Source organism: the organism of the source record quoted next, unplaced genomic scaffold (assembly GCF_019419815.1).
Source record: "Pyrus x bretschneideri cultivar Hongxiangsu unplaced genomic scaffold, Pyrus_bretschneideri_v1 Contig18, whole genome shotgun sequence".
Lineage (NCBI taxonomy): Eukaryota > Viridiplantae > Streptophyta > Magnoliopsida > Rosales > Rosaceae > Pyrus > Pyrus x bretschneideri.
The window spans coordinates 5,954,191-5,964,687 of record NW_025999479.1 but is presented as its reverse complement, the minus strand read 5'-3'; the positions used below and the strand labels follow the sequence as shown (position 1 = coordinate 5,964,687).

The window sequence follows — 10,497 nt, the reverse complement described above, 5'->3', positions numbered from 1 at the left end:
AAATGATATATTGAGATAGCATAGATATTATCGATACGATGTTCATATAGTATTGATATAGTATAGATATTATTGATAAGATGCCTTGTATTAGCTTAATAAAGACATTTTTCAATGATATTGCTGATACATTTTGAACACAAGGCATGTTTATATGTTCACACAATATTGTTTATAATATAACTATAGATGTTTGCCAATTGGAATTATATGTTGCTGATATCTCCTGAATATTTCCCCCAAATTCTTCTATAACCTTTGTCTTCTTCATCTTCATCCCATACATTTCTCGAGCACCTCCCATCTTTCATCGTCATCCATGGTTACCAATAACGAATATCTCTACCCTAACAAACCAATTTCCTGATTAACATAATGTAAATTTCAAGAGGACAACGAGTGTCGAGAGACAAAAAAATATATCAATTCCTCCACTTAAATACTTGCTACTTGAAAAAATCTCTCATCTTTCTCCATATTCATCTCTGACTCTTTCGTCCCCTGCTCCCCATATCATACCACCTCATACCTCACCTTCTCCCTCACCCAATACAACCCCAACCCCTGCCTCATTATTCAGCCCTGCCCCCTTCCTTTCACTTAACGTGGAAGCCAACTTACCTGGTCCATCCTCCCTCACCAACGTCGCCGTACAACCCAACCAACCCTTTTTTTTTTTAGTTTTTAGTTTTCTATTCAATTTTTGCGAGGTGAAATTACTATGTTGTCTCCATATTTGACTAAAAACTAACAAAATTAATAGATGGATTAACCAAGCGGCACTAGGTGGAGTGGGAGGACCCTTGGAGCTATTATTATAGTTTGTAGGGACACAACTAAATTCGTCAAGTTCAAGGGTTATTGCTATAATTAAGCCTACCCGTGATGCATGGTAGAATTCCTTTGTGTACTAAGTTTATTATTTATTAAGAAATGGTAATCTTGGAAGAGAAAATTGGATCATTAGTATATAAACTTTGGCTCAATTGGAGTTTTGACCACTGTACTAAAAAATCTATGGATATTTATCTATGAACTTGTCAACAATGTTGATCAACAATCTATTTGGGTAACACAATTAGAACTTTCAAGATTCTAGGGTGTTAGGATATCCTCCATGGGGTCATCTGTCCCATCCCCACTTTCTAAAAAATAAAGATTTAAATGGGCAAATAAAGGATGAAAGTTCATGCTAAATTACACAGAATGATCATTGCTCCATATTGTGATAAGTCCAAGGATATGAGTTTTAGTTTAATGACCCAAGCTCAAATTCAACTAAAGTTCGGAGACCAATGCTCTAATTTTGTCTTTGGATAATTTATTTGTTACACGTCAATTCTTTTTGCTGTTAGATACAATAATAATGAAATTATCTCCAACTGATCATAAAGTTCAGAGTCAAATTTATACCCGAGTTTAAATTTGACTATCTGTCTTCAGTGCACTAAAATAGCTAGGGTAATATTTGACTTTTGAGTTATATGCAAATTCATATTTAATTTTAGATAAAACTCTAGAGTTAGGGTATTTCCAATGAGAGTAGGATTCTCTCCCATTCTAATCTCTCTCTCATTCTATCCCCTTCTATTTAAACGGTTGCAATTACGCCATGTCTACATCTTGTTTTGAATTTTTTTATAAAGAAAATATGACAAAAAGAAGAATGTGAGAGGAGGGGATGGTAATAAGAGGGAGAGAATCCTGCTCCTAAAATATTAGAAGAAGGGTGGGCTGTGAGGACCCGGCTTTCTGCCCTCCCAGTTCCCATACACTCCCATCCTCTCCTATTTTGTGCATCACAGTTAAGCCACGTCAACATTTTATATTGATTTTTTTAGGGGCATTTTGATATAGATGCCTCAAATTTGATTTTTTTAATCAAACATCTATAACTTTTAAATTTTTGATCAAACATTCTTCTACTAATTTTTAATTAAAAATTATGATTTTTATTGTATTTAATTAACCAACTAGTTCAGAAAATAATATCACAAATATTCTAAAATCACCACAAACATCCTATCTTATCTTATCATAATTCGTTCAAAATGAATTTTTCTTATTCAAATAATTTGTTGTTTTAAATTCTAAAAACACATAAACATCCTATTAACATACAATTATGAAATATAACATGCACATAAATCAAATATAACGTACCAAACATGTATATTAAATATAATGTACCAATCATTTGGTACGTTATTGGTACGTTATATAAATTTAATCTGGGTACATATTAGTATTTTGATACGTTATAAAATATTGCTTTTGGTACGTTATGCAATTCTTTATTTAGTACGTACCAAGTTATTAGTACGTTGTATTATCCTTATTTTGGTACGTACAAAACTTATGGTATGTGTGACAACCCATTCCAAATTTTACGTTTTTATTTTATTTTAAAAGCGTGAATTTACGAAATTGCCCTAGAGGCAAGGACTTTGACTTCCGTTGACCATCGACTTGAGAGATGTGGGACTTATTCTTTTAGCATAGTCTCGTAGTATTCGTGGATGTGAACGCATAGGCGAAAGCCGTTTGCGAGTCCGGATTCTAACAATATAGTTATGGACGTTTGAAAATGGCTATTTAAAGTTTAGTTATAAATTATTTGAATTCCCACCTTGTGGGAAAGTGGCCAATCTGATTTAGGCACAAATAGGAAGGAACCAATTAAATTTAAGGGAGAGGGTGAGACCCAATCAGAAATAGAAAGAAGAAAAGAAAAAAAGAAAAAAAAAAATCCCAGCTTTCCCGTGGGTTTTTCCCACTCGCGACCACTCATTTTCCAAGGCCGATTCCGGCCAACTCCGGTGGAGTTTTTCGACGCCACCACCACCATCTTGAAGCTCTCATTCCCCTCTACAAAACCCACCCAAGAACCACCTTGATTAGCCATGGTATGTGGCGGTTTGAGGCCACGAAAGTCGACGAAAATCAACGGTGCTCTGGCCACTCTTTTCGATTTTTCGGCAAATCGGCGAAGTGATGGCTGATGCCACCACTTGGGCTTTGTAGCCCATCATCCTAGGAGCAAAACCCAACCAACCTTGACCCCGTTGGACTACCGTAGACAATGAATCGACGTCGGGAAGTTTTAGGCACCCGCCAGCTTTGTGGGCAAGATTGACCATCTTCTGTCCACTTTTGGACTTCGTGGCAGGTATGAAAGTTGCTCCACTCACTGAGATCTTCATTTCTGTGAAGTTTGAGAATTTTTGGAAATAGTTGGATTTTTCCGGCGAGTCGGTGCAGCCGACCGCCACCGGCGGCTGCGCGTGGCCAGCGGGCCGCCAATGCTATTTTTAGGCTATGTCGAATGTCTTGAATTTAGTTTTTTCATTTGAATGACGTAGGTTGATCGTTGGAACCTAAATTCGTTACGATACGTTACTTAATAAAAATGTGAATCGATGATCCGATCGTTGGATCGTCACCAAACTTGGATACATTATAATACGTAATATTTAAAGATCATAGGAATTTATGGATCGGGAATCTGACTTACAGATCTTCTTGAATTGGATTTGTAAGTTAGTAAAATAAATGTTCACGTCCACTTGGTTTTGGGCAAATGGCGGAGATCCAACCGTTGGATCGTAATGAAATTTTAATATGTTATTCTAGAAACATATTGTGGATCGTTGGGAGTTACGGATTGGAAATCTGATATGCGGATCTTCCGGGTCGAGTTATACAGGGTTGTAGACCTTACCGTCGATCTTTGATCGACTGTTGACATGTGGTCAATGGGTCTCAAACTATTTTAGAATGCCCTTGAGGTTGTGTTTTATGTGAATTACGTATTCTATAGATAAGAATTCTGAAATGTGATTTGATAATTGGTCACAGAGACCAATCATTCAGGACGCCTCGATGCGTGCGCTAGAGAATCATAGCGTGGACTCCAGGTGAGTGCATCTTTTCCCTTTTATCGTACATATTATTGAGAGTTCTATCGACACTTTTAAATTGATTAGGTATATTACTTTCATATATAATTATTGTGAATGCTTGAAGTACTATATGAACTACGAATGGCTTGATCCCTGTTTAGGGTATGTAGGCAGTCTAACGAGACGTTAGATGCAGCCATAAAATATTTGAGACAAAAGCCTTGCTTGGGAAATTGAGTAATGCGAAGGAAATTGGTAAAGGCAAGTTTTAGTTTTGTGAATTAGTTAGTTAAATTAGTGTTAATTGGGTTGTCATAGATAATTATCCCTGAAAATAAGTAGTTCGGGAGTAGGGCGTTATTGATTATACACTTCACACTGTATTGTTTATAATTGAAAATGCTACGACATGGTTGAGTATTAGATTGCATCATGGTATATCCATATGTATATTACTTGCATATAAATATTGGGAATTCTTTTAAGTGCAAAGGTGAACGCAGGACACCCAGGTAAGTTCAGGTGAGTTTATGGTATTAGTTGAATCGATTGCGTTATAGCATGACTACAGTTATGTGTTAGGCACTTCGATATTGTCTTACTGGTTGCCATGAGTTGCACATGTTATGTTGAGATATAGTATAGCTCATAAACCTGCACCCCGGTGTTAGTGCTCCCGCCCGTGGCCAGGGCACAGTCCTTCACGTGATGTTCACCTCTCGCACCTTACGCTCACCTTGGATCCAAGGTAGGTGCACAGTCCTGTCGTACAGACCACTTTAGGTGGTTCCGACTCGTAGGTGACCCGCGATTATTCGCACAGTCTTCACGTGATCGTAGCACTTGAGCGTATTTATTTACACCCAGTCCTGTCGTACAGACCACCTTAGGTGGTTCCGACTCGTGTGCAGGTATACTTATTGAGCTATTGGTTAGCCATGATTGATGAGATATGGATAAGTCGTACAGGTCACTATAGGTGACTCCGACTTATATGCTAGCCATGATTGATGAGATATGGATAAGTCGTACAGGTCACTATAGGTGACTCCGACTTATATGCTAGCCATGATTGATGAGATATGGATAAGTCATACAGGTCACTAAAGGTGACTCAGACTTATATGCTAGCCATGATTGATGAGATATGGATAAGTTGTACATGTCATTTTAGATGACTCTGACTGATATATCACTTTGTATTGATTGAGTTCATTTAGCCTGCTTATTAATGTATGGTGGAGTTGATGGCAAACTATGGTTTTGGTCATTTCTGAGTATGGTTTGGATATATGTATATATGTTGTACTGTAAGATAGAAAACGATAAGGGAATTACAACGAGGAGTTATTACTGTTAGAAAGGTAATAATTTTGGGAAGCTTGGTTTTACTGCTTACTCACACTTTTTGTTTTGTACCCCTTCAGGTTTTAACTCCTGAGTTCGTATCGACGATGATATATAGCTAATCTTAGTATTGGTGGCTATTTTTAAGGGCATGATTCTTACCCACACTACTGTACCTTACTTATACTCTGACATCGCGTGTGAAATGGATTCGCTCCCACTTGTAGCGCACTTTGGTATTTAGACACTTTTAGATTCAAATTTATTCACTTTTATACACCATCACATTTTATAGCTTCGTCACCTTCCAGGTGTCGGCCAGCACAGCTCGATTCAGGGTCCAAGTGGACTTTCTGGGTCGGGGTGTGTCAGTATGTTATGTGTAAGTTGTGTAACAAAAAAAAAGATAACTTTTCACATTAAAACATTGCACTAAAAAATATTTTGTCAACTCTTAATAATTAATTATTGGAATAAGGACTCATTTTAAATAAAAATAAAAATGTGAAAACTCTTAGTTCACTTTTCTACTATAAGTAGTTGTTGAAAAATTCAAATTTATTTTCAATTACATGAAATTAGGCAGTCTAGTCTACATCTCAATTTTAATTATAAACGAACTATTGTTTTTTTTATAATCTATATAAAATGTTGAGTTGGAAATTGGAAAAACTATATTTCATCCCATTAATCTGGAACCCCAATAGTTATAGTTGAATCCTTAAATTGAGGAAGGGATGAGATTCCATAAAAATAGCAATAAATCAATGAATATTATTGAGTGCATTTTTTTTTTTTACATAGAAATGGATTTAAAAGAATTTATAAAATACTTAAATTAAGAATATATCCGGAATATAAAGTTTAATTAAAAGTAAAAGTACTTTAATCAAATGTTGAAAAGTAACCTATGTTTAATTTAGAAAAATCTAACATGAGGCATTTAATTCTAATTTATCTATTTTTTTTACAGATATAATAAGATAAAAAATAACAATGATATAAAATATTGACGTAATTTAACCGTAATTGCACATAGGGATACGAGAGTGTATGGGATGAGAAGCCAGGTCCGGGCTGCGAAGCGCCAGAAGTCAGAAAGTTCGGATCGGTCATATTATTGGTTTTTGGGAACTTCAACTTGGGATAAGATCAGTTTCCATATTCCGGACTTCCAAATTTCCCAGCAAAGCTTTCACGTCATCACTCACCCTCTCCATCTCCCTCTCTGTTCATTTATTTATCGACGATCAGATCAATTTCCCCTCACAAGATCACACGATGCAGCAGCATCCTAGCTCAGAAGTCAACGTGAATCAACGGATTGCTAGAATCTCCGCCCATCTGGACCCTCCAAATATCCAGATGGAGAACGCTGCCACTGTTAGCCGCTTGAATTGCCGCGCCAAAGGCGGTACCGCTGGTTACAAAGTAGCCATACTCGGAGCAGCCGGCGGCATAGGCCAGCCTTTCGCCATGTTGATGAAGATGAACCCTTTGATCTCCGTTCTCCACCTATACGACATCGTCAACACCCCCGGCGTCACCTCCGATATCAGCCACATGGACACCGGCGCCGTCGTAAGCTCCCAAACTCCAAACTCCAAATTTCATATTTGTTTTGATTCATCGATTTCAATTCACAAATTTCGAAACTTGTACAATTGGGTTATTGGGTTTTGTAGGTGCGCGGGTTTTTGGGGCAGCAGCAACTGGACGAAGCGCTAACCGGAATGGAACTGGTGATCATCCCGGCCGGCGTGCCTCGAAAACCCGGAATGACAAGGGACGATTTGTTTAACATCAATGCCGGAATTGTCAAGACTATCAGTGAAGCAATCGCCAGGTGCTGCCCATTGCTGCTGAAGTTTTAAAAAAAGCCGGTACCTTTGACCCTAAGAAACTGTTGGGAGTTACCATGCTTGATGTTGTTAGAGCCAATACTTTTGTGGTATGCATTTAGTAACTCAATTATCATGTTTTTATTGATACCCAATTGCGCGTTTTGGCTACAGATTATGAAATATGATTGCAGGCAGAGGTTTTGGGACTTGATCCTAGGGACATCGATGTTCCCGTTGTTGGGGGTCATGCAGGGGTTACAATTTTGCCTCTTCTGTCTCAGGTAGGGACTGCTTATTTTCAGATTTTCAACTATGTGTCTGTTTACAGGTTGGCATAGAGTTTATTTGAATCCATTCTTACTATTGCTTTATGCAGGTTAAGCCTCCATGTTCTTTCACCCCGAAAGAAGTTGATGATCTAACGTATCGCATTCAGAATGGTGGAACTGAGGTTGTGGAGGTGAGTAACAAAATGCTAAGGCTCTTGAGTGGTTGCTTGTTATTTGGTATTACATTGACACTCTACATAACTTCAAGTGAAGGAAATAATCATAGATTTTTCCTCTTATTTGTTATTTTTTTAATGAATAGGATTTATAGAATAATTTCAAAGAACAAGTGTTGGAAATTAGTTATACAGCCCCAACACCTGGTAGACAGTAGTTTGGAAGAATTATAAGTTCTATACTTTGAGAAAGTAGCTCAGAAGATGCTTTAACAGGTGGGATAATTGAATGAAGTGGAGGCTGAAAAGCCATAAGGATCTTGAGAAACTGAGTGGCTGTAGTTGTTTGTTGTTATGGTACAGCAATAGGTGCAATTTAGGGTTTGCAACATGATATTCATTGAACAGGGTGGGATAAGGTATTTAGTTATCACGAGCTAGCTCCTCAATGAATTACCATTTAGGACGCGAACAAATAATGTTCTGGTAAATGGATGCATATGGTGTTGAGAGTTTTGGCTATTCCCTCAGTGTGTGTAGGCATGGATTCCTGAAGTGTGTAATATGATCTTATGCAAAGGGTTAAGTAGTCTAGGAATTCTCTTTTGCTTCGTATAGAAACCTGCATTACTGTCTCTAGGCTACTAATAAGTGTGCTCAATACTCAAATGGTCCTTTGACACACTACTTAGCTTTTGTGATTGTTTAGTTAAGTCCATGATGACAATAATACTATAGTTTCATCTTTTAGAGGAGTTAAGTATCTCTTTTACATGATTGGAAGTTTAATAAATGGTGCCTTGCTTCAAAACCTTTTGCAATCTCATGCTGCCATTTTATTTTGAGACTCAAGAGTGTTAGTTGACTAGGCAATTTTGACATTGTTTTCAGGCAAAAGCTGGAGCTGGTTCTGCAACATTATCAATGGTTAGTAATTTTAACAGTTCTTTCTTTGGCTTAGTTTATTTTTGGTTCACCATTTCTTCACAAGTCCTTGTTTCTAGCTGTTTGGATCCATGTTAATCTTACAAGTGAAAAAAAATACAGGCATATGCTGCTGTTAAATTTGCAGATGCATGCCTCCGAGGCTTGCGAGGAGTTGCTGGCATAGTCGAATGTGCATTTGTGGCTTCTCAGGCATGTTACTAGCATTTTATTTGACTTCGCGTGGACCGAGTGTATCTCATAAACTTGTCTCTATTCTTTTTATAGCTAACAAGGAATGCATTCCTACTGTAGGTTACTGAACTTCCCTTCTTTGCATCCAAGGTACGGCTTGGCTGTACTGGAGCTGAGGGAATATACCCTCTTGGTCCCCTGAATGAGTATGAGAGGTCAGTAATTTTACCTGTTTTGAGCCCTTGCAAATGACTTGCCTTATTCCTTTCAACAAGTTTTACATTTTTCTGAGTATACAAAACAGGGCCGGCTTGGAGAAGGCAAAGAGAGAACTAGCAACAAGCATTCAGAAGGGGGTTTCTTTCGTCAGAAAATGAAAGGTGTGGTTACTACTTTACGTTGGAGATGAAACCGTTTTAGAATTTAGATGGTCCCTTGATACCCTTTCTCAACATCACGTTGACAGAAAATAAACCGTAGGTAATCAATCAATTAAATGCGAACTAAGAGGCTCTCTACAACTCCTTGATTTAGAGCATCACAGATTTCCAGTAGGTGTTTGAGTTGTGGCATATATGGTATGATTCTCAACCACGTTCCTCAAAATAAAATGTATGCAAGTAGCAATTGATCTTCTTTAAATTCACTGATATCCACCCAAGATTGAAGTGAAATGTAATGTTTGTTGTAACCCAAAGAAAAAAGGAAAACGGTATTTTTCTCGTTCTTGCCTTGGGTTGAGATTTTGTTTGGATTTCGACTGTATTTTTCAAATAAACTTGGGGAAAGCGCCGCTCCTCCACGCCTGCATTTTCCGTTTGAAAATGGGAAAGGGATGCATGTGTCGTGGAGGAGTGGTCCCTCTCCAGGAGAACCCCAATTTCAAGGGAGTCCTCCGTCCGGCTTGGTCTTGCCTGGTTAAATACAAGCCTGAAGAGATGAAGAGTAGAAAATGTGAAGCCAACCTAACTTTGAGCATGCTTGGACTACTGTACTGGTTATTTTCAGACAGCTGCGCTAATTCTATGAAGAGAATACAATTATCCCAAGAGTTTGGGGTGTCCCTGTTCACGGGTCAATTCGCGTTGACATGATTTCGACACGGACAGATTAGGGTCAACTCAAACATGACACACTTATTACTCTGGACCTTCCAATCCCGAACACGACGATGATTAAATATGTTTCTCGACAGTGGCACGGTTAGCCCGTTTAGCAGATGATCAAATAAACGCGTTAAACTTGTCATTTCACCTTTAGTTTAGATGTCCTATCTTGTGTTTTATGGTTAGTAGGTCACATGATTATGTAAATTTTTTAAAGCTGTTAGTTTCTAAGTGGACCGACCCGAAGCACAAACTGCTTATCAACTGTGTGTTATACGAGTCAACACGATTATGACCCAAGCATGCTTATGGCTAATTTGAACCTGTTGATTTTGTGTCGTTTGAACGTTGGGTTAAAGAAAGGACTTATAGAGACAGCCCTGGGATCTTAAAAGACTACGCCATACTGTTGGTAAGGACCTTGTCCGATTTAGCGTTGGTCGTGCACAAATCCAGTCAACAGTCCACTTTTAGTGATCATCTGATTGAGATGAGGAACCAACCTTTGGACTTCCTCTCATCCTCGACCAAAAGTCAAAAATCTCTTGGCGTTTCTCAAATTTTTGATACAGACGATATTCTTAAGTAGTTGAGTGGTAGTCATGGTTAAAGGTCTTGATCAAAAATTGACTTCCCTAAAATCAAAGCTGGTCTAGAGGGTGTGCGAAAGGTGTCACTGCTTAGGACCCTCGATTTAGAAGAGCCCAGAATTTTCAGTACATGTATACAACATA

The 10,497-nt window shown here is 38.0% G+C and overlaps 1 pseudogene; it reads left to right on the top strand.

Moving 5' to 3' along the window:
• The first annotated feature begins 6,311 nt into the window (after positions 1–6,311).
• On the top strand, positions 6,312–9,380 carry LOC103945739 (annotated as a pseudogene).
• The last annotated feature ends 1,117 nt before the right edge of the window (positions 9,381–10,497 follow it).